Raw genomic sequence first — 26,067 nt, forward strand, 5'->3', positions numbered from 1 at the left:
AATAAGCAACACATACTACCGTAAATCTCTATAGTCAATGACCTACATGCAAAAATACCGAGACTAAATTTTCATTTACGAGTCCTAAAGCTTTTATATAAGACATTAATTAGGTTATACTTGTTATTTTTTCAGATACAGTTTGAATACAATATCAAATGTGAAAGTGTTGAGGAGTAATAGCATTTAGTGCGGTATGATAAGTTGGTCTCTAACAGCTGGCTGGCTCTGTAGAGCTGAGACGTCAAAGTCTGAACCTCTCCCTCCATTATAACTACCTCTATAAACCTGCACAACACAATATTTTGGGTGGAAAACTAGTGAAATGTAGATAAAGACACAAAAGCAGAAACTGGAAATCGTATTATTAATTATATATAATACCGGCACAGGTACACGAAAGTACAATTATCATTGTATAAATAACCTAAGATAACTAAAAAAGGACACGTTACTTATTCCCATCGGGGTCCTTGAAGAGTACGACACAAACAATAGATACTAAAGTGTTGTACACGTGTTCCACCTCTTAGAAATTGAAAATTTTATTCAACGTTTTCAAATCAATACGATTTGAAAATGTAAAGTAAAAGGACACAAGTGCAACTAATGTGACATTTTATTGTGGCAACGTTTCGCTCTCCAGGAGCTTTATCAAGCCATTACAAACAATACATGGACACAGAGGGTATATATAGGCTCAGAGTGAGGTGCAATACTAGTGAGGTACCATTTCGATGTTCACTAGTGGTGGTAGTAGTAGTAGTAGTAGTAGTAGTGACAAAAGTAATACAATATGGTAGAGCAATTAATTCGTACATGAGAAAAAGGATATAAAAGCTATCATGTACGAATTAATTGCTCTACCATATTGTATTACTTTTGTCACTACTACTACTACTACTACTACTACTACTACTACTACCACCACTACTACTACTACCACCACTAGTGAACATCGAAATGGTACCTCACTAGTATTGCACCTCACTCTGAGCCTATATATACCCTCTGTGTCCATGTATTGTTTGTAATGGCTTGATTGTTAGGTAAGACACATATGCAACAGTTAGGTATCTTTATTTCGAAACGTTTCGCCTACACAGTAGGCTTCTTCAGTCGAGTACAGAAAAGTTGATAGAAGCAGAAGATACTTGAAGACGATGTAATCAGTCCATCACCCTTAAAGTTTTGAGGTGGTCAGTCCCTCAGTCTGGAGAAGAGCTCCTGGAGAGCGAAACATTGCCACAATAAAATGTCACATTAGTTGCACTTGTGTCCTTTTACTTTACATATTGTCGGTAATTCTACCAACTTTATTACGATTTGAAAATGTTGAATAAAATTTTGGGTAGCACTGAAAATGGGATGTGCAAATATTTTTGTTAGTGGGTTTGGATATGATAAGGACCTGCCCAGTACGCCTGATACAGTGTTCTTTCTCCTTTCTTATATAAAGTCAATTACTTAAAGTATAATGTGATCCTTTATTGACAATGTTTCGCCCACACAGTGGGCTTTTTCAAGTCACAAACAGATCTACCTGGGGTGGAAGGTACGCGAGTACCTTTTGTACAGACGAAATATTGTGATTAAGTATCCAATTACTGTTTTGTGCCTATCATCTACAACTCATCGGTATTCCAATATAATCTGTTCAAAAATGTTTATTTCTTTGTGTAGTCTACAAAGTGTAGTATGTGCTACAGTATTGTTATGCACAAAGAAAGCCACTAGCATGTATGAATGGGTGTGAGTTGGACCTGACTGGTTTGTGCCGGTGGGTCTGATGCATTGCTCCCTCCTCCTTAGGAGGGAGCAATGCATCTGAAAAATTTTAATAGTGAATATCAAAATGGTATACAATACTGACAGGTTGGTAAGACACATAGGCAACAGTTAGACAACTTTATTCCGAAACGTTTCGTCTACACAGTAGGCTTCTTCAGTCGAGTACAGAAAGTAGGCAGGAACAGTGGAGATGTAAAGACGATGTAATCAGTCCATCACCCTTGAAGTCGTAGATTGTTCCAGACTATGGAACTCTTCTCTAGGTTGAGGGACTGACAACCTCAAACCTACATCAAGGGTGATGGACTGATTACATCGTCTTCACATCTCTACTGCTCCTGCCTACTTTCTGTACTCGACTGAAGAAGCCTACTGTGTAGGCGAAACGTTTCGGAATAATGTTGCCTATGTGTCTTACTTACCAATATTTGAATAGACCGATGCATCAGAAAGATTTGAACATAAAGGAGGAACACTGCAGCAGGCCTGCTGGCCCATACCAGACCGATGCATCAGAAAGGTTTGAACAGATTGATGCCGAGATCGGAGAAGTGGCAGATGCAGTTTTATATAGACAAATGCAAAGTTCTAAACGGTGGACAGGAAAATAACCATGCCACATATAAATTAAATAATGTAGATCTTGATATTATTGAATGCGAAGAGGATTTAGGAGTTCTGGTTGGCAATAAAGCGAACAGAGCCGTTGGCTTCATATCAAGATGCATAAATAATAGAAGTCCTCAGGTTGTTCTTTAACTCTATATATACTCTTGAAGTCATTATTTCGTTCCATCCTCTCTACATGTCCGAACCATCTCAATAACCCCTCCTCAGCCCTCTGGATAATAGTTTTGGTAATCCGATACCTCCTCCTAATCTCCATACTATGGATTCTCTGTATTATATTCACACCACACATTGCCCTCAGATATGACATCTCCACTGCCTCCAGCCGTCTTGCTGCAACATTCACAACCCATGCCTCACACCCATACAAGAGCGTTGGTATAACTATACTATCATACATTCCCCTCTTTGCTTTCGTGGATAAAGTTCTTTGTCTCCACAGACTCCTCAGTGCACTACTCACCCCTCGTCAGTTCTATGATTTACCTCGTCTTTCATAGATCCATCTGCTGACACGTCCACTCCCAAATATCTGAATACATTCACCTCCTCCATACTCTCTCCCTCCAATCTGATATCCAATGTTCCATTACCTAATTTTTTTTATCCTCATCACCTTACTCTTTCCTATATTCACTTTTAATTTCCTTCTTTTACATACTTTACCAAACTCATCAGCCAACCTCTGCAGCTTCTCTTCAAAATCTCCCAAAAGCACAGTGTAATCAGCAAAGAGCAACTGTGACAACTCTCACTTTGTTAGGTTCTTTATCTTTTAACCCCACACCTCTTGCCAACACCCGAGCATTCACTTCTCTTACAACTCCATCTATAAATATACTGAACAACCATGGTGACATCACTCATCCCTGTCTAAGGCCTACTTTTACTGGGAAATAATCTCCCTCTCGCCTACATACTCTAACGTGAGCCTCACTATCCTCGTACGCCTCTTCACTGCTTTCAATAACCTACCTCCTATTCCATACATTTACAACTGCCAGACTGCCCCCCTATCCACCCTATCATACGCCTTTTCCAAATCCATAAATGCCACAAAAACCTTATTACCCTTATCTAAATACTGTTCATCTACATGTTTCACTGCAAATACTTGGTCTACACACCCCTACCCTTCCTGAAGCCTCCTTGTTCATATATTTATCTACTAGATAATGAGTGTGGGTGGATGTAACCTGGTCCTGACTAGCCTGGGTCAGTGGCTTAAGCCGGTAGGTGACTTGAACCTGCCTCACATGGACCAGTAGGCCTGCTGAAATGTTCCTTCTTTATGTTCTTAAGCGGATGTGGCTTGGACCTGACTGGCGAGGCCAGTAGGTAACCTGGACCTGATGAATGGTTTAGAAAACCGACAAGTTGAATAATTGAGACACATTTATGCAACACATGGGAATCTTTATTGAAGAAACGTTTCGCCACACAGTGGCTTCATCAGTCCAATACACAGTAGAAATGGGTAAGGAGAGAAATTTGTGGCGAAACGATTCTTCAATAAAGATTCCCATGTGTTGCATAAGTGTCTCAATTCTTCAACTTGTCGGTATTCTAAACTATTCATCACATCTGTCAGACACTGCAACATCATGGGATCTTGGTACAAAGACTTCAACGCTTGCCCAACCTTTGGACGACGACCTACTTACACTAGTGGCAGGTCCCACTGTGATCCCGCCTCCTCCTGCTTCACCTCATCTGACTGCAGTATATAAGCCACCTCTCTGGCCCTATGCTGCATTTCCTACAAGAGTGATGGACTGAACACATCGATTCCAGGCTGAGGGACTGATTACCTCAAACTTCTCCTCTCCTTACCCATTTCTACTTTGTATTGGACTGATGAAGCCACTGTGTGGCGAAACGTTTCTTCAATAAAGATTCCCATGTGTTGCATAAGTGTCTCAATTCTTTAACCTGGACCTCCCTAGCATGGGTCAGGAAGTCTGGTGCAGTGCTCCTCTCTTTCCTTATGAGCATTTCGGGCAGCTGTAACAGATATACAAGATAATATGCTTATATTTACTAATTAAAATCTATAACTATAGGAACACAGTTTTTATCTATCGGTGTCTAATGTTAATGGAAATATAAACACAAATGCAGTATAATGTGATCCTTTATTGACAACGTTTCACCCACAAGGATCACATTATACTGCATTTGTGTTTATATTTCCATTGTGTCGGTATTTTATACCATTTATTTCCGTCTTATGTTAATGCAAGCTGAAACCAATTATAACTACATTTATGGGGAGAGCTAAATCTGTTGGGCTCATATTTAACTTCATTACCTAACAGAATACTCCATTCTACTGATTACACAGCAACACAGTAATGACCATATGACCTGTCTTTGTAATACTTATTTGTACTAAATTGTTATCTGTTTTACAATAATTTTTGTACCACTGAATATATCATTGCTTAGTTAATCTTAAGTTAATTTTAAGCTGCCCATAATGCTCTGCATACAAGGGGCTTTGGCATGCTGCACTTCAAAAATTGCATTCCTTGTACTTCTCTGTATCATGTTCAAAATAAATAAATAAATACAGTGCCCGGGGGCATGGAATAATTAACGTTCGACCCAACGAAAGTGAGGTTCATCACTTAGCACATAAGCCCCCCCCCCCCATCACCGGCATCAAGGAACCTCTCTTGGGATGGGGGATATTATAACTATAAAATTATTTAGTCAAGTTTCAGTCAATATATAAAAATAGTAATTACAGTAGGTCTAATAGCCTACGGCAAGCCACATTCTTCTCAACTCCAACCCTTCTCATTCCTATACTGAGGTAACATTTTTAAATCTACCCAAGGGGTTAGTTTCAATGACTTCACGGCAGAATATTCCACTCATTTGCAACTATTTCAAAACCAGAACTTTCCCATATCCTTTCCCATTATTAATTTATCCAACTGTTCTAATTTTCTTGGTCAGATATCCTCAGCACACTTCCATATATGTCGTATCTTCCCTCATTATACCCTCGACAAGACTGCTCATTCAGAAATGGAAAGTTTTCTTCGGAAAATATTTTATACACTAAATTAACTTCATTATCCTCCTTGGATATTTGCAAATGAATCTATATCTATTTCAAGTATGTATAATCTAAATGTAGCCTTACTAGTGTATATAGCCGCAGAATGACATTGTATATAGCTGTAGAATGACATTGTATATAGCTGTAGAATGACATTATATATAGCCGTAGAATGACATTGTATATAGCCGTAGAATGACATTGTATATAGCTGTAGAATGACATTATATATAGCCGTAGAATGACATTGTATATAGCCGTAGAATGACATTGTATATAGCCGTAGAATGACTTTGTATATAGCTGTAGAATGACTTTGTATATAGCTGTAGAATGATATTGTATATAGCTGTAGAATGACATTGTATATAGCTGTAGAATGACATTGTATATAGCTGTAGAATGACTTTGTATATAGCTGTAGAATGACATTGTATATAGCTGTAGAATGACTTTGTATATAGCTGTAGAATGACTTTGTATATAGCTGTAGAATGACTTTGTATATAGCTGTAGAATGACATTGTATATAGCTGTAGAATGACTTTGTATATAGCTGTAGAATGACTTTGTATATAGCTGTAGAATGACATTGTATATAGCTGTAGAATGACTTTGTATATAGCTGTACAATGACATTGTATATAGCTGTAGAATGACATTGTATATAGCTGTAGAATGACTGGAGTTTACCTGGAGAGAGTTCCGGGGGTCAACGCCCCCGCGGCCCGGTCTGTGTCCAGGCCTCCTGGTGGATCAGAGCCTGATCAACCAGGCTGTTGCTGCTGGCTGCACGCAAACCAACGTACGAGCCACAGCCCGGCTGATCAGGAACTGACTTTAGGTGCTTGTCCAGTGCCAGCTTGAAGACTGCCAGGGGTCTGTTGGTAATCCCCCTTATGTGTGCTGGGAGGCAGTTGAACAGTCTCGGGCCCCTGACACTTATTGTATGGTCTCTTAACGTGCTAGTGACACCCCTGCTTTTCATTGGGGGGATGGTGCATCGTCTTCCAAGTCTTTTGCTTTCGTAGCGAGTGATTTTCGTGTGCAAGTTCGGTACTAGTCCCTCTAGGATTTTCCAGGTGTATATAATCATGTATCTCTCCCTCCTGCGTTCCAGGGAATACAGGTTTAGGAACCTCAAGCGCTCCCAGTAATTGAGGTGTTTTATCTCCGTTATGCGCGCCTTGGAAGTTCTCTGTACATTTTCTAGGTCGGCAATTTCACCTGCCTTGAAAGGTGCTGTTACTGTGCAGCAATATTCCAGCCTAGTTAGAACAAGTGACCTGAAGAGTGTCATCATATAGCTGTAGAATGACTTTGTATATAGCTGTACAATGACATTGTATATAGCTGTAGAATGACTATATAGCTGTAGAATGACATTGTATATAGCTGTACAATGACATTGTATATAGCTGTAGAATGACTATATAGCTGTAGAATGACATTGTATATAGCTGTAGAATGACATTGTATATAGATGTAGAATGACTTTGTATATAGCTGTACAATGACATTGTATATAGCTGTAGAATGACTTTGTATATAGCTGTACAATGACATTGTATATAGCTGTACAATGACATTGTATATAGCTGTAGAATGACATTGTATATAGCTGTAGAATGACATTGTATATAGATGTAGAATGACTGTATATAGCTGTAGAATGACTTTGTATATAGCTGTAGAGTGACACTGGGACTTATCTTTCAGTCTTAATTGTGCAGATGTCTTATTCCCACAATCTATCGGTATTAACATACAATTACTTGTAACTTCTATGATAGTGAAAATAAGAATGTAAATTAAGTGATATAAGTTACCCGAGACATAGTTCATTGACAGGTACACCAACTGAAACTAAATGAGTTCTCGGGTCCCGATGAAGTGTTGTCAAGGCTTCTTTAGGAGTGAAAGATGGTAGGTAAGACACATAGGCAACAGTTAGGCAACTTTATTCCGAAACGTTTCGCCTACACAGTAGGCTTCTTCAGTCGAATACAGAAAGTAAGCAGGAACAGTAGAGATGTGAAGACGATGTAATCAGTCCATCACCATTGTCAGACACTGCAACACATGGCATCTTGGTACAGAAAACACCTTGGACAACCTTTTCAAGTGAGAATTGTTCCATCTGAGAGGGACATGACCTCTCAGTGGCTACATTCTCACTACTACTACTACTACTACTACTACTACTACTACTACTACTACTCTGCACCTCTCCTTCCGACAGTATTTAAGTCTCCGTCCGCACTGTCGCTTGATCTTCAGATAGTTCCTGACTATGGAACTGAACTTCTCCAGGCTGAGGGACTGACAACCTCAAATTCTACGACTTCAAGGGTGATGGACTGATTACATCGTCTTCGCATCTCTACTGTTCCTGCCTACTTTCTGTATTCGACTGAAGAAGCCTACTGTGTAGGCGAAACGTTTCGGAATAAAGTTGCCAATGTGTCTTACCTACCAACCTGTCGGTATTGTATGCCATTTTGATGCTCAGGAGTGAAAGATGCAACACTGAGCCGCTAGCTGGTCTCATCACTACAGCAGGTGTCGTTCGTGATATGCGGTAGATGGCAAATGTGATTCCTGTTTATAAAGAGGGAGGTGTCTACCATCAATTTGCTGCCCAACAGCCCGACATCGATAGTGGAAAGATAAGACAAGAGCAACACCTAAGTGTCTTTATTGAAGAGACGTTTTGTCTGTTCAATTTTTTTTTTAGTTAAATAGAAGCAAACTGTCTTCAGGAGACAGTGGAAGTGAAAAAGGCAATTTTAAGCTTTTTAAACCACCTCTCTAGGTTGGAACGCTACTCAACTCTTAACAACTGTTCAAGGCAAGTGAAGTTGTAGACTCGCAGAATGTGTAAAGAACCTATACTGCTCGCACAAATTCAAACACCTAAATTATTGGGAACGCTCGAAGTCCCTCGATTTGTACTCCGAACACAGGCGAGAAAAATCTTTACTTGGAAATTTCTTTAAGGAATTGGTCCTAAATCTGTACACACCTACTTGCTTGCTTACTTACACAAATCATTCCTTATGAAAGCAAACAACTCGACAGGTGGTGCTAAATACCCTCACAATGAAAAGCAGGGGTGTAATGAGTACGCTATGGAAAATCTACAGAAGTGAAGGGACAAAGATTTTTCAGTATCTTCCCTTCACACATAAGGGAGATTACCAATAGGCCCTTCACTGTCAAAACGGGTCTCGCAGCAATAGTTTCAAGTTGGAAAAAATTACATTCAGAAAAGATATAGGAAAGCATTGGTTTGGGAATAAGAGGTGTGGATGAGTGGAACAAGCTCCCGAGTACCGTCACTGAAGCTAAAACCTTGTGTAGTTTTAAAAATAGATTAGATAAATACAAGAATGGGTGCGAGTTGCCCTGCCTCGCATCGGCCAATAGAGGGACTGATTACCTCATTCTCCTCCTGTTCTTCACGATTCTCCTTTGTATGGGCTGATGAAGCCACTGTGTGGCGAAACGTTTCCTCAATAAAGATACCCAACAGTTGCACATGTGTCTAATTTATCAACATGTCGGTTCTCTGAACCATTCATCTACAGACCTGCTGTAGTGATGCTCCTTTCTTATGTTCTTAAATCAGTGCCTGATCAGCCAGGCTGGTTGATCAGACCATCCACTGGGAGGCCTGGTCTGGGACCAAGCCACGAGGGCACTGAACCTCGGAACACACTCCAGGTAGAGGAGAGGTGCAGCAGCAACAGCAGAGGACTCTTTAAAATAGATCAAGGCTGAGGGACTTGAGAACCTTAAATTATCTCCCCACTTTTTCCAGAATGTCATTTCTGTTACACCGAAGAAAAAGTTGTCACTAAAAACATATCCAGGTGTTATCTCTTATCACCTGTCGATATTGTATATCACTGATATAAGAATAGTGAGAAGGCTGTGAATATATACTCATTTACTATCAAAATATTTGGTGAACGGAAACTCAGATTAACTGATCTGTACATTTCGACCTTCTTCTGGGATCCTTCTCAGCATATGAAGAGGATCCCAAAAGGTATGTCGAGATCAATTCATCTCCTGAGTTTCTGTCTCTATGTAGGCTATTACTGAGTATTGACAAAGTGTTCATTACACTTTAGTTATTCATATTTAGTGATGTTTCACCATTAGTGACAAATGTGCATATTTTATTTATTGAGGAATTCGAGACAGTGGACCACTATAAAAAAAACACGATGTTTTCGGCTAGAATTTCAGAAAGGAAGTGAATTGAAAAACATGATGTACAGGTGACATCATGCATACTGGCATCGGCATTCACGAGGATACCGAGCCTCGTCCACCTGATTCTTCTTACTCCATCAATCACAACTTTAAGTGATAAAAAATACCACTGCCCACCCCCACTTATTACTGAGTTTGCAATATCTATTTCGAACTCTGCGGTGCTGGTACAATTTTACTTACATAAACAATCTGTATAGTGTTAAGGGTGGGTGATGCGATATTAATATCTACATATCATGGGTCACTGAACCTACTATAATGCTCCTCTAATTTTCTTCCAGTATTATGACAGTTTTACATTAAGATAATTCCACTTTAAATTTTACATTAGCAAAATAACAACAATAAATACATTCGAGTTCACTACTCCGTTATGGAAAACTGGAGGAGATAATAACTAGAACAGAGTATACTACTGACTCCGGCCATACAATAGAGCGGAAAAATAATGTAAGGGACCTGGGAGTAGTAATGTCTGAGGATCTCACTTTCAAGGATCACAACAGTGCCACGATCGCACGTGCAAAGAAAATGATAGGATGGATAATGAGAACTTTCAAAACGAGAGATGCCAAGCCCATGATGATCCTTTTCAAATCACTTGTTCTCTCTAGGCTGGAATACTGCTGTACATTAACATCTCCATACAAAGCAGGTGAAATCGCAGATCTAGAGAGTGTCCAGAGATCCTTTACTGCACGTATAAGTTCTGTCAAGCACCTTAACTACTGGGAACGCTTGGAAGCACTTGACTTGTACTCGTTGGAACGCAGGAGGGAGAGATATATCATAATATACACTTGGAAAATCTTGGAAGGAATGGTCCCAAATCTGCACACAGAAATCACTCCCTACGAAAGTAAAAGACTGGGCAGGCGATGCAAAATGCCGCCAATAAAAAGTAGGGGCGCCATTGGTACACTAAGAGAAAACACCATAAGTGTCCGGGGCCCAAAACTGTTCAACAGCCTCCCATCAAGCATTAGGGGAATTGCCAATAAACCCCTGGCTGCCTTCAAGAGAGAGCTGGACAGATACCTAAAGTCGGTGCCGGATCAGCCGGGCTGTGGCTCGTACGTCGGACTGCGTGCGGCCAGCAGTAACAGCCTAGTTGATCAGGCCCTGATCCATCGGGAGGCCTGGTCGTGGACCGGGCCGCGGGGGCGTTGATCCCCGGAATAACCTCCAGGTAACCTCCAGGTAACATGTGGTTTACAAACTAGATTCATATTAGACACTATTAATAAGAACACCAGTTGTAAATTACATAAAGTAAAATAACCCATCGTAATACTTTTCCCTTTCTATAACCGAGCTATCCACAGAGTTTATGGTCCTCTTCAATTTTTCTTGTTTGCTACTATATGATGATGAGATTAAGACACATGTGCAACATCTGGGTATCTTTATTGTAGACGTTTCGCCATCCAGTGGCTTTATCAATACAAATTCTAGGACATAACTTGAAGACAGTAGAACTATGTACAGAAGATGAGGTAATCAGTCCCTCAACCTAGGAGTAGGTGCGAAGAGCACCGTAGTCTCCACGACTATGGTGCGAGTAGGTGCGAAGAGCACCATAGTCTCCACGACTATGGTGCTCTTCGCACCTACTCCTAGGTTGAGGGACTGATTACCTCATCTTCTGTACATAGTTCTACTGTCTTCAAGTTATGTCCTAGAATTTGTATTGATAAAGCCACTGGATGGCGAAACGTCTACAATAAAGATACCCAGATGTTGCACATGTGTCTTAATCTCATCTTGTCGGTATTATATACCATTCGTACACAACTTGCTACTATAGCTATAAACAGATAATTACAGAGCGTTATACTCATGGTGAACTGCTATCACGACAGAGAGAGAGAGAGAGAGAGAGGGAGAGAGAGAGGAAGGGGGATGGCATACCAGTGACCGGTTTAGTGCTCTCTCAACCCAGCCTGTTGTCAAGACTTCCCCGTTGACCCCTTGCTCAACTTAGCTGTTAATGTCGGCGGCCTATAAGCCGGGATATCCATCAACTTCCTGTAGACAGTTTCTTGTCCAGTTTCTTCTTAAATCGGCAGGTTAAAAATAGTAAAAGTCGTGGAACAGGTGTTAAGGTACAGGTTGTCAGAGGAATTTGTCGATAGACACTTGCTTGGTTTTGTGCACTCATCTATTTGACGTTGCAGGGTCGATTCTCAGAACTTGTCCCTGCCTCCTGCCACTCTTCATTCACTCCCTCTTATCCTCATGGACCCTATCGCACCTGCTCTTAAAACTATGTATGGATCCTGCCTCCAACACTTCCTCACCAAAAGCATCCCACTTCCCTACACTCCGTTGACTTAAATACTTCTAACATCCCTGTGGCTCATCTGTGACCACAAGAGGTGTCAGTTCCCGTTTCTCGCCTCTCAAAGGGCCTAGTCTACCTTATCAGTTTCCCTGAGTATTTTGTATGTTATTATCATGTCCCCCCAAGTTTTGTCCTTCAATGTCGTTAGGTCCAATTCCGTTTGCCTCTCCTCGTGGCTCCTGCACCTTAAACTTTGTTGCACAATTCTGCATTTCTTCCAGCTTAACACTTATTTGTTTTCAGGTGTTGTGTTCCATGCTGGTGCTGTGTACTCCAAGACGGACTCGACATATTTTATAACGGGCCCAAAATGACTGTGTGTATATATCTGAACGTGTGTATGAATATGTGCGTACGTGTGATGTGTACATATATGTCTGTGTATTCACCTGTGTCACAGCTCCTGACTTCATGTACATGTAATGCATAGTGTGTGTGTGTGTGTGTGTGTGTGTGTGTGTGTGTGTGTGTGTGTGTGTGTGTGTGTGTGTGTGTGTGTGTGTGTGTGTGTGTGTGTGCTCTTGCACGAACTGGCACACAACGATGCGCGCGCACTGCAGCTCTACGATGCGCGCGCACTGCAGCTCTACGATGCGCGCGCACTGCAGCTCTACGATGCGCGCGCATTGGAGCTCTACGATGCGCGCGCAATGGAGCTCAATGATGCGCGCGCACTGACAACGATGCGCGCGCACCGGCGCTCAACGATGCGCGCGCAGATTGTGAAGAGTTCCAACATCGGGCGCCTTACAGGCGACACCATGACAGTAACTTGTAAAAATCGTCCCAGATGGTGATTTGCTGGGTGAGCAGACAAAATAAATTTCGTCACGCTGTACTTGCCTCAGCTCATCGGACACAACCACAATGAAACCAAGATGTGTCTGGAAACACACAGCAGACAGTCAGTTCCACTGTCAATAGCACGAGTCTAACCGAACTGACTAACATCGGCGATGCGAGGCAGGAGGGACCAACCGACTCCAGTGTAGCCAACTGTACCGCGGCACCCGCACCCTCAGCATAGCAAACTGTACTGCATCCGATTCACAGGCCCAGTCTAGCCAACCTTAACAATGCCTCCCGCCAGTAGAGTCGCATGAAGCAGGGGTACCAACAGCACCGATGAGATGAGCAGCCTCAAGTAGGGATACCAACAGAACCTACATGAGCAACCTCAAGCAGGGGTACCAAAAGAACCGATATGAGCAACCTCAAGCAGGGGTACCAATAGCACCGATATGAGCAACCTCAAGTAGGGGTACCAACACCACCGATTATATGAGCAACCTCAAGCAGGGGTACCAATAGCACCGATGATATGAGCAACCTCGAGCAGGGGTACCAACAGTACCGATGTGAGCAACCTCAAGCAGGGGTACCAACAGCACCGATATGAGCAACCTCAAATAGGGGTACCAACAGATGAGATGACAATACAATTAACCTCCCGACATTGACAATAGTAAATTACCCAAAAGGTAACTGTACCGACAAATGTATAGACACGAGTAATGTATTGGGCGCTTTTATTTACGAGATGTTTCGCTCATCAGTTTTTTTTTAAACATCTTCAATGGGACTGAAAAGAAGTTATTGGGGCATTTTCAATCCAATCGTCACCTGAATTTAAAAAAAGTTCCCAGTGAGCGAAACGTCTCCCAAATAAAAGTTTCCCATACGTTGCATGCGTGTTTATACCGAGAGTTGTACCAAACCTGCTACTATTCTCTACCGAAGAAGCTTAAGTCACACTGGAAACTCTCGCTAATGTTGTACAAAATGTCTGCGGCAGCGAATATCCAAAACAGGGAATATATTTTAAGCGCAATAAAACCTCGAGAAATTCTTATTATTAAAGAAAAAATTACAGCTCTGGGCAGCGGTAATCAATACACGATGGAAACAAATACGTATTTTACGTATATTTTTATCCCATAATAAAGCGTTCGGCATCAATACAAAATAACAAGAAAAAATAATATACATAATTTTAGCAAATCCCATTTTTCCCATAATAACCCCACACAAAAACCAGATACGTAAAAAAAAAAAAAAAAAAGTAAATATGACAGTGTGGAGTTGGCTGCCAGACGTAGGAACTCTTGCGTCCTTCACCCACACTATTACAACCTAACTCTAAAAGCGTGAAAACCCAATTTACTTATTGTGACAAGCCGTGCATTTATTGAACTGAAGTTGAGGCTTGTGGCGATGAGTTTCCTCAGTGGCAGTTGCCATGGAGTATGCATATATGTCTATCCACAGTGGGAATATGAAGCGTCAAAGTGGAAGACAGGTTTAAACAAAGGAAGTATAAAATCAAGTTGCTTAAATTCAGATCCAGAAAAAATGTAAGTACTGGTTTAGCAATAGAATTGTAGGAAAGTGGAACAACGTTAAATCAGCCAACTTTTTAGGTTCTTTAAAAAAATAGGATATATAAAGTGTGAATGATTGAGTTTGAGGATCCGCGCAGCATTCACCAAGGCTAAGAGACGAACTCTTAAATTTGCATCTCTACTAAGCCCCATCCACGCTGTGTAAAGTTTATTTAGGCACAGGTAGGCATAAGTACAATTATCATACATAGTGTATATTACCTAGGATAACCCAAAAAGTCAGTGACTTATTTCCATCGAGCTGAGCTATGCTACTGCTTCAGCACGCCACAACATTCACCTCATGCCTCTGTACAAGACCGAGCCTGCTGCGCAGGGGAACATTTCTCCAATAAAGATACCCAGGTGTTTCACATCCGTCTTATTCATTATGGGCCAGTAAACCTACTTCATAGTTCCTCTATTCTTAGACGATTTCCAAGGCAAACATAAAATATATTGCTGGAGGTCATACGATTTTCCCGATCGTCTCCATTTTTTTTTTTTTTACAAAAGCAAGCCTGATGGCAGATACGGTGATAAAACTAGGTGTGACGAGGCTGTGAAGAATTATGGTGAGGCTCTGAAGGATTATAGTGAGGCTGTGAAGAATTATGGTGAAACTGTGAAGGATTATAGCGAGGCTGTAGTGAAGGATTATGGTGAGGCTGTAGTGAAGGATTGTGTCGAAGTTGTGATAAGGAATTATGGAAGTTCGAGAAGCAGAAAATAAGAGATGTATATACAGTAACATCGAGAACTTTGCGTAGCTTTAGAAAAGGGTTAGACAGGTACAAATTGGGTATGAATAGGCGCGAGTTGATCCTGCGTGACACTGCTCCTTTATGTTCATGATGGTCCAAGACCAGGCCTCTTGGTTGCTGGTCTGATCGATCAAACTGTTAGTGCCCACCGTCTGCAGTCCTGCGTGTGCACCACTGCTTGGTTGACTAGGAATTGACTATGAACTTATCAAGTTCTCTACCGAAGACGGCTTGGAGTTTCTTGGCAATTCCTCTTATGCACTGTGGGAGAACGTTGAAGGGTTGTGTTGAGGCTGTGGTGAGGGCCTGTGTTGAGGCTGTGGTGAGGGCCTGTGTTGAGGCTGTGGTGAAGGACTGATAAAATAATGGTGAGGAATTCCTTCACCTGACCCAAATTGAATTCACATCCGCCCTTACAAAACAATGTCTCACCTCACCAAATTTTCACCCTCACCCATGCTGACACCAAATACAACCTCTCATCATGCTCAACTTTCACTCCACCTCCCTAACTGACACCACACAACCTCAACACACGCTCCATACAGAATCCACTAGTCACATGCACTCTTTACAGGAAAGCTCTCACTCTCACCAATTCCACTACCACCCCCTTGGAATTATTCACCTTGCATCAGCATTTAATATACATCACACAGTCGTATCTTCATAGCAATTCCCCACTACATAAGTGAATGCAACTAGCATACAAGGACCCCACTTGAAATAAGTCACTGACTTTTTTGGGTTATCCTAGGTAATTTACAGTATGTATGATAATTGTACTTGTTAGTACCTGTACCTAAATAAACTTTTACTTATTAATCCTAAGGAACATTTAGGATATCCCAAATCACGTTTTCTTAGATAGCCACGTTTTTATTTTGAAAAATTAATATTGAAAGATGTTGGCAACCTTAAATTACAGAAAAAAAAAGTCTAGTGCTCCATTCGTCTGGAAAATAATTTTTCCAAGAAATTAACGATAAAAATGCAAAACAAAATATAGAGTTCTTTGTCCATACAGTTCACAGGATCTAAATAAAGACAAGAGAGCATGGAATTACTGATTATTGATTTATTTTCAATATAATTATATACAAGTAGGACACACGTCAGCCGTATTTCACACTAAAAAATAATAGTCACCAGCCATAATTAATAATAAATTTAGGAATATAGATGCATACTGAATGTGTACATGTGTAAAGACAAGAGTGAGAGTACAAGTGACGCCTGGCAACCCGGGGTTGGCAGCCTCTGGGACTCGCGACTCTCAAACGAGTCGTCCTGTGCTACGCTGCCACACCTAAGACCACGCCATGTGTCTATTAATTTTTCAGAAAAAAAATTAATTTACGTTAAAATTTAACCATTTTCAAATACTTTACTTCGCTTGGATGTGTAACATTCAAATATGGGAAGTTATCAAGAGAAAATACAGTTGAAGGAAAATCGGCAACACCGCAAATGAGTGAATAAGACCCGCCATGCTGTCATCTTGGGACCCACGCATGCGCATAACAATTACCACTGTACAAAGAAGGTGAGCACCTTTCCGAACACCACAACGAACTGGAGCTGATCTTGGGGTACTTACCGACACGCTGGCTGGACGAGGCACGCCACAAGACAGAAAACTACGACTAAGAAGCCAGGAACTGGGAGAGAGAGACCAAGGAATGGCGTTCAAGGGGCGCTCCCAGAGAGAACTGGCAGCAACATGGGGTTTAGGGGGTAAAGGCCAAGTCAACGAGGCAGGCGCGGTCAACCTCACATACCACCATGGCTTGATACTTCTTACAACTGGACAGTGCTTAATACTAGACTGTCAACCAACCTGGAAAGTGTTTAGGGGGTCAACGACCCCGCGGCCCAGTCTATGATCAATTCTCCTGGTCGGATCAACCAGGCTGTTACTGCTGGCCGCACGCAAACCGATGTATGAACCACAACCCGGCTGATTGGGTACTGATTTTAGGTATCTGTCAAGCTCCCTCTTAACGGCAGTCAGGAGTCTAATGATAATTCCCCTTTTATTCCGAAACATTTAGTCGAGTACAGAAAGTAGGCAGGAGCAGTAGAAATGTGAAGACGATGTAATCAGTCCATCACCCTTGAAGATGTAGATTTGAGGTTGTCAGTCCCTCAGCCTGGAGAAAAGTTGTTTCATAGTCTGAAACAATGGCAGCAACATAGTCTGAAACTTTGAAACAGACTATGAAACAACTTCTCCAGGCTGAGGGACTTACCTGGAGTTTACCTGGAGAGAGTTCCGGGGGTCAACGCCCCCGCGGCCCGGTCTGTGACCAGGCCTCCTGGTGGATCAGAGCCTGATCAACCAGGCTGTTGCTGCTGGCTGCACGCAAACCAACGTACGAGCCACAGCCCGGCTGATCAGGAATTGACTTTAGGTGCTTGTCCAGTGCCAGCTTGAAGACTGCCAGGGGTCTGTTGGTAATCCCGCTTATGTGTGCTGGGAGGCAGTTGAACAGTCTCGAGCCCCTGACACTTATTGTATGGTCTCTTAACGTGCTAGTGACACCCCTGCTTTTCATTGGGGGGATGGTGCATCGTCTGCCAAGTCTTTTGCTTTCGTAGCGAGTGATTTTCGTGTGCAAGTTCGGTACTAGTCCCTCTAGGATTTTCCAGGTGTATATAATCATGTATATCTCCCTCCTGCATTCCAGGGAATACAGGTTTAGGAACCTCAAGCGCTCCCAATAATTGAGGTGTTTTATCTCCGTTATGCGCGCCGTGAAAGTTCTCTGTACATTTTCTAGGTCGGCAATTTCACCTGCCTTGAAAGGTGCTGTTAGTGTGCAGCAATATTCCAGCCTAGTTAGAACAAGTGACCTGAAGAGTGTCATCATGGGCTTGGCCTCCTTAGTTTCGAAGGTTCTCATTATCCATCCTGTCATTTTTCTAGCAGATGTGATTGATACAATGTTATGGTCCTTGAAGGTGAGATCCTCCGACATGATCACTCCCAGGTCGTTGACGTTGGTGTTTCGCTCTATTTTGTGGCCAGAATTTGTTTTGTACTCTGATGAAGATTTAATTTCCTCATGTTTACCATATCTGAGTAATTGAAATTTCTCATCGTTGAACTTCACTAAGCCCCCCCGGCCCGGTCTGTGACCAGGCCTCCTGGTGGAATCAGAGCCTCATCAACCAGGCTGTTACTGCTGGCTGCACGCAAACCAACGTACGAGCCACAGCCCGGCTGGTCAGGAACCGACTTTAGGTGCTTGTCCAGTGCCAGATTGAAGACTGCCAGGGGTCTGTTGGTAATCCCCCTTATGTATGCTGGGAGGCAGTTGAACAGTCTCGGGCCCCTGACACTTATTGTATGGTCTCTTAACGTGCTAGTGACACCCCTGCTTTTCATTGGGGGGATGATGCATCGTCTGTCAAGTCTTTTGCTTTCGTAGTGAGTGATTTTCGTGTGCAAGTTCGGTACTAGTCCCTCTAGGATTTTCCAGGTGTATATAATCATGTATCTCTCCCGCCTGCGTTCCAGGGAATACAGGTTCAGGAACCTCAAGCGCTCCCAGTAATTGAGGTGTTTTATCTCCGTTATGCGCGCCGTGAAGGTTCTCTGTACATTTTCTAGGTCAGCAATTTCACCTGCCTTGAAAGGTGCTGTTAGTGTGCAGCAATATTCCAGCCTAGATAGAACAATTGACCTGAAGAGTGTCATCATGGGCTAAACGTGGTGTAGTTTTAAAAACAGGTTAGATAAATACACGAGTGGGTGCGAGATGAACCTGGCTAGCTTGTGCTACTAGGTCTGATGCCGTGCTCCTTCCTTAGTAAATGTGACTTGACCTGACTATGTTGGGTAGGGGACTTGGACCTGCCTCGTATGGGCCAGTAGGCCTGCTACAGTGTTCCTTATGTTCTTATGTCTCTCTCGCCTGCATTCCAGGGAGTATAGGTCAAGCCACCCCAAACGTTCTCGGTAATTATGGTGCTTGACTGAACTTAAATGTGCAGTGAAAGTTCTCTGTACATTTTCAAGATCTGAGATTTCACCTGCGTTAATTGGGGCTGTTAGTGTATGGTAAAACGTGCCTAACATTCCTTGACAGTATTTGCAAAAGTTAGACATCATTTGTCACGCATGACAGAAAGCCATAACCATATTGGCGGTTAACCTGAGAGGGTTTGCAACGGCTATCTTTGCAACATTACCATTGATAAATTACACACATGTGCAACTCTTGGGTATCTTTATTGAGGAAACGTTTCGCCACACAGTGGCTTCATCAGTCCATACAAAGGAGAATCTTGAAGAACACATCGACTCAAGGTTGAGGGACTGATTACCTCATTCTCCTCCTGTTCTTCAAGATTCTCCTTTGTATGGACTGATGAAGCCACTGTGTGGCTAAACGTTTCCTCAATAAAGATACCCAAGAGTTGCACATGTGTCTAATTTATCAACATGTCGGTTCTCTGAACCATTCATCTACAAACATTACCATTGCCTACAATATTTAAACAATTTGTTACTTTGATGGGAACAAAAATGGTAAATAGAACTTCACAAGTGACAGAAGAACTTCATGTATGGTGAAACGTATGAACAGTGATAGTTATACAAGAAAAAAATAGATTTGCTGACCATCACGGTGCAAGTATAATTAAAGTATATTAATACCAACAAACTAGTGAAAAGGGCACGAATGCAACACTTAAGGAATTTGTTGCTGAGCTTACTTGGGGTTTTCTCACTGGACTGAGGAAGTGACGAGCAAGTGATTGGGGTAGTGCGAAAACTGCAAAGCTCCACCTATGATAAGATTTGTTGGGATTTTTAACCTGGGGTAGGGAGGGTTAGTCACCCAAGATAACCCGGGGTAGAGAGGGTTAGCCACCCAGGATAACCCAAAGGTCAGCGAGTCAAAGGACTGTCTTTTTTCCACTGTGGTCCTTCAATCCTGTCCCGCAGGATGCCACCCACTCCAGTCAACTAACACCCACCCAGTTACCTACTTACTGCTGGGTGAACAGGGACCGCAGGTGTAAGGTGACTAACCCAGGTACATCAGAGTTAGGGACAACCATGAACTCGTGAAAAAAAAAAGATAGTAACAGACGTCTAAATACACCCAAACATTTATATTTATTTTATTTATATGCCTAGCCTAATAGAAATAATCCACATTGAAATTCCGTTATCCTAGGCTAAATAATACTATACAATTAAAAAACTGAACTTTGTATGAAGCCTGAATCAATTTACTAACTTATTCGCACTAATATTCAATGAAGTTAAATTATGTTTATGAAGTTGCTAACAAGCAGCGTCCAGGATATCTTGCTGCCAAGTTTGTCAAGATTGGGAACCAAAACCACTATGGTATAGACAAATAGCCCGCACATAGGAGAGAGGAGCTTTACGACAACGTTTCGGTCCAACTTGGACCATTTACAAAGTCACACTACTGGTCCAGTCACGGTATTGTGCCTTTTTGTTATTCACTATGGTATACCTGGAGAGGGTTTCTGGGATCAACGCCCCCCTTCCCGTGGCCCGGTCTGTGACCAGGCCTCTGGGAGTGAACACAGTTTTGTAGTACCTACAGTAAGTGGTCAGGCCTCAAGCACCTTTTATTATATAGCAACAAATAAATGGAACGGATTGCCTGCACACACAAAAGTGTCCTAGCATAAGCCAATTCAGGAAGAGGGTTAAAAGGTAACTAACGAACGAAGCTACAGAACGGAGAAAAGTGATTTCTTGTATAGCTAACATTGTTGTACCTATTGTAAGCTCACAGTCTCTTTAATGTTAATGTAAATAACCCACTTTACTTTTTTTTTCATATTGTATCTCCTTTTATTGTACATTATTTTCACATAGTTGACTTTAGTTGTCTTAACTGGTCCCAAATCTATACACCAAAATCACTCTCTACGAAAGCTAGAAGCTCGACAGACGGTGTACAATAATCCCAATGAAAAACAAGGGTGTAATGACTATACTAAGTCAATAAACATAAAGGATCAAAGCCTTTTCAACACCTTTTATACACAAGGGGAATTGCCAACAGACTCCCCCCCCCCCTCCCTAGCGGTCTACAATAGGGAACTTTTAAGTTCAAGTCAGTTCCTGATCAGCCAGGCTGTACTGTCTACGATGTACTTCGTGTGCTGCCAGCATCAATAGCCTGTGCGATCAAGCCTGGTCTGTGACTGGGGCGTGGACAAATACTAAACCCGTAAGTTACAGAGATCCTGGGGAATGAGATGTAATTGGGGATCTTCATCCACTTATTTGGATCAAGAACCCTTCATCAGCTTAGCAGTGTCATTACGTTTATTTTAGCCACAAAATCTTCACATATTTAATCAAGGTAAGCGCACAACCTGTAGGAGTTATGGAGACCTGAGGAATGGGAAGCATTTACCCTCGCTCCAAGGTTAGGTTAGGTTAGGCAAGGTAAGGTTCGTCAGGAAAAGGACAAGCGTTTCCTGACGCGGGTCTTAGATGATGATCCGCCCTTGGAGCTTTTGGTCATCTGAACGAGGCCTTCCGCTGGCTTACCGGTCCACCCCTTTAAAAATTATGGTCAGTTATAACCATTTAGTATTGTAGTGTCCCTCGTTCCAAGGGGCTAAAAAAAAGAGCCCCTCACTGGTATCAGAGATGAGATACAGCAACAAGGGGACACAGTTGGAAGTTGGTAACTCAGATAAGTCATAGGGATATTAGGAAGCATTTCTTCAGCCTTAGAGTTGTCAGGAAGTGAACAATCTGGAAAGTAAAGTAGTGGAGGCAGGATCCATACATAGCTTTATTAAGAGGTACGATAAAGACTCTTGGAGCAGGGAGAAAGTAGACCTAGTAGCAACCAGCGAAAGGCTGGGCCAGGGGCTGACTCGACCCCTGCAACCATATATAGGTGAGTACCTACCTACTTTGAAGGGATGGAGGGGGTCACGTGACCCATCAATGTTGTGGACCAGACCGATCCCGTTAATAAAACAACATTGATTCGACTGAAAATGACACCAAATTGTGTCATTTAAAAAAGTGCTGTTTAATTGGTATGACGGGAAGGGTGATTACCTGGAGGCCTATTTTTCATCATATCTGCCACTATCAGGTTTGTTCCAAATGAAAAATTAATCATTCAAGGGATGCAAGTGTATGTATACACAGAGCGGTCTCTCCCTCACTGTATACACAGAGAATTTTGACAAGTTGAGGTTAACCTCTAGTTGACTGGGGGTCAAGTGCCTACATTAAACTGCGTTCTGATAGCACGTCAGCTTGGTCATGTTATCAAGGAGGTTTTAACTCAGTGAATGAGAAAGATTCGAACCCGTTCTGCCCGTTCCCCAAGTTAATTACAAATACATATGTAACTACCATCTTTGCGCGTCAGGCCTGATCAGGGACCCGGCCACAATGATCCCCCAGAAGAGCTGAAATCGTAGTGATCACACATACAGCACCTGAGGAATGGGAAACAATCAGGTTTGTAGATAAATGGTTCAGAGAACCGATAAGTTGATAAATTAGATATGTGCAATACCTGGGTATCTTTATTGATGAACGTTTCGCCAGAGTGGTTTCATCAGATCTTCACCAATCTTTTCTGTATAGGACTGGTGAAGTCACTGTCTGGCGAAACATTTTCTCAATAAAGATACTCAAGTGTTGCACATGTGTCTAATTTATCAATCAGGTTTGATCCAAGAAAGAGAATGGCAGGTATAACTCCTTGGATGAAGAGCACCCCCCTTCCCCCAGCGTGAAAGCACCTCCCATGAGGGAACAAGTTTAAGTAAACATAGTACCACAGTCAGCCTTTGTTTCGGCATTGTTTTCAACAGCACTTCCATCTTACCATGTGTTCTAAGATCACCTTAATCTTCTCTTTGCTCTCAATGTGGCTGCTCTCAGCGATGTTTTTCATGCACGTTTTCTCATGAAAGTTAAGACACATGAGCAACATCTGGATATCTTTATTGTAGTAGACGTTTCGCCATCCAGTGGCTTTATCAATACAGATTCTAGGACATAATAGGAAGACAGTAGAACTATATACAAAAGATGAGGTAATCAGTCCCTCGGCCTTGGAGTTAGTGTTCACAGCATCGTGGTGGAGGAGAGTCTGGAGCAAAGGCATTTTATACCTTTCTTGCACAACTTGTCAGACACTGCAACATCATGGAATCTTGGTTCAGAGGACATCTACAAGACCTTCTTCACGGCTGCTGCAACTAACCCATCTCTTTGGGAAGGACCTACTTCCACTGGGGAATCCCGCCTACCAGTGACCGCCCTCGTCTGCTGCCCGTCCCATTCACTGACGCCTATAAAAAGCGCCAGTCTTCTTGCCTTTGCTCCAGACTCTCCTCCACCACGATGCTGTGAACACTAACTCCAAGGCCGAGGGACTGATTACCTCATCTTTTGTATATAGTTCTACTGTCTTCCTATTATGTGTTAGGTAAGACACATATGCAACAGTTAGGTATCTTTATTCCGAAACGTTTCGCCTACACAGTAGGCTTCTTCAGTCGAGTACAGAAAAGTTGATAGAAGCAGAAGACACTTGAAGACGATGTAATCAGTCCATCACCCTTAAAGTTTTGAGGTGGTCAGTCCCTCAGTCTGGAGAAGAGCATTGTTCCGTTGTCTGAAACAATATCATATCATATTGTTTCAGACAACGGAACAATGCTCTTCTCCAGACTGAGGGACTGACCACCTCAAAACTTTAAGGGTGATGGACTGATTACATCGTCTTCAAGTGTCTTCTGCTTCTATCAACTTTTCTGTACTCGACTGAAGAAGCCTACTGTGTAGGCGAAACGTTTCGGAATAAAGATACCTAACTGTTGCATATGTGTCTTACCTAACAATCTGTCGGTATTTTATACCATTTTAATGTTCACTCTTCCTATTATGTCCTAGAATCTGTATTGATAAAGCCACTGGATGGCGAAACGTCTACTACAATAAAGATATCCAGATGTTGCTCATGTGTCTTAACTTTCATATTGTCGGTATTTTATACCTTTCTTGCACCACGTTTTCTCATGTTTAGTGAACCTGTACTGGTAAACTCAACATGGCAAGGGTGGAAACATTGGGCGTGTTTCCTTACACCTGTTGTCCCTTTCACCTAGCAAGCAAGTAGGTACCTGGGTGTTAGTCAACTGGTGTGTGTCACATCCTGTGACAAGACTGAGGACCCTAACGGAAATAAGACAAACCCTCGATGACGTACTGACTAAACCTCGGAACAAAATCTTATCTTTTATCTTGATGTGGGTTCTCCTGTAGGGAGCCTAGTGACGCGAAGTCAAGTGAAAAATGTTGATGACTGGTGATAAATTACAAATTTTTCAAACATTAGCATATATGATACTCAACTAGGCAAAGCACCGCCTAACAACACAGGAGTCAAATGACCTCAATTTCTTGTCCTTATCCCAATATGGCATTCTTCAGATCACCAGTGTCACTCACACCTTACTTTCCGCCTATATTTACTGTCATTTTTAACCTCTGCCGTCAAATCAGCTGATGGGAATTAACGGAAATGAAAGCCAGTACTGAGGCATTGAAATATTTATAAAACTGAATTGCCTTGGCATATCAAAGCTAAGTATATTTATTATATATAAGAGTATCACCATTGCTCTTCAAGGTCCACGTTGCAAATCAACATTACTCTTCAGGGTCCACGTTGCAAATGCTGATGAGGATAAAAAGACAGACGTTTGACAAAGTTTTCCAGGAACTTTGTCAAGCCGTAACGTTACGGCTAGACGAAGCTCATGGAGTGTGACACGTTGTCACAACGTCACATTAGTTACATCTGTGTCCTTCTACCTAACATTTTATCGGCAATTCTACCATTATTACTAGCATTCATGTACTGTGTCCACGTCATGGGCACTTATACTGGCGCATTATCGTTCGTTTAGGCTTAAGATCCGACTATACGAGAAATACCGCATTTCACTTGTACACTTAAAAAATATAATTACCCCATAAATACACTTCTTGGCGTAATACGATTTCAGTAAACAGGTGATATCACAAGTGCTTTCGTAATTTCACTTTTTTTCACTGTGGAATATTACGTTTAAGTCATAAGTCACAGGGAGCTGTACAAGACAGATGCGTACAAGAATGGTATGCAATACCCACAAGATGAAATTAAGACATATGCAACATCTGGGTATCTTTATTGTAGACGTTTCGCCATCCAGTGGCTTTATCAATACAAATTCCAGGACATAACTTGAAGATAGAACTATGTACAGAAGATGAGGTAATCAGTCCCTCAACCTAGGAGTAGGTGCGAAGAGCACCGTTGCCATGGAGAATCTCCATGACAACGGTGCTCTTCGCACCTACTCCTACCTGGATACCTGGAGGTTATTCCGGGGATCAACGCCCCCGCGGCCCGGTCCATGACCAGGCCTCCCGATGGATCAGGGCCTGATCAACTAGGCTGTTACTGCTGGCCGCACGCAGTCCGACGTACGAGCCACAGCCCGGCTGATCCGGCACTGACTTTAGGTATCTGTCCAGCTCTCTCTTGAAGGCAGCCAGGGGTTTATTGGCAATTCCCCTAATGCTTGATGGGAGGCTGTTGAACAGTTTTGGGCCCCGGACACTTATGGTGTTTTCTCTTAGTGTACCAATGGCGCCCCTACTTTTTATTGGCGGCATTTTGCATCGCCTGCCCAGTCTTTTACTTTCGTAGGGAGTGATTTCTGTGTGCAGATTTGGGACCATTCCTTCCAAGATTTTCCAAGTGT

At 42.2% G+C, this 26,067-nt stretch overlaps 1 protein-coding gene across 5 annotated transcripts in view; it reads right to left on the reverse strand.

Annotated features, from left to right (window-relative positions):
- LOC128698541 (activating transcription factor 7-interacting protein 1) overlaps positions 1-26,067 on the reverse strand; it is a 109,017-nt gene that overhangs the window by 67,847 nt on the left and 15,103 nt on the right. For 2 of the 5 annotated variants that reach the window (XM_053790818.2, XM_053790811.2), the window contains exon 1: positions 12,966-13,118. The exons of 2 other annotated variants lie outside the window; for them this stretch is intronic. The gene's annotated coding sequence lies outside the window, so the exon portion shown is untranslated. Of the gene's footprint in view, positions 1-12,965; positions 13,119-16,867; positions 16,999-26,067 lie in introns of those variants that run through there. One more of the 5 variants, XM_053790813.2, reaches the window with a different exon arrangement.

This window comes from Cherax quadricarinatus, chromosome 88 (assembly GCF_038502225.1).
Source record: "Cherax quadricarinatus isolate ZL_2023a chromosome 88, ASM3850222v1, whole genome shotgun sequence".
NCBI lineage: Eukaryota > Metazoa > Arthropoda > Malacostraca > Decapoda > Parastacidae > Cherax > Cherax quadricarinatus.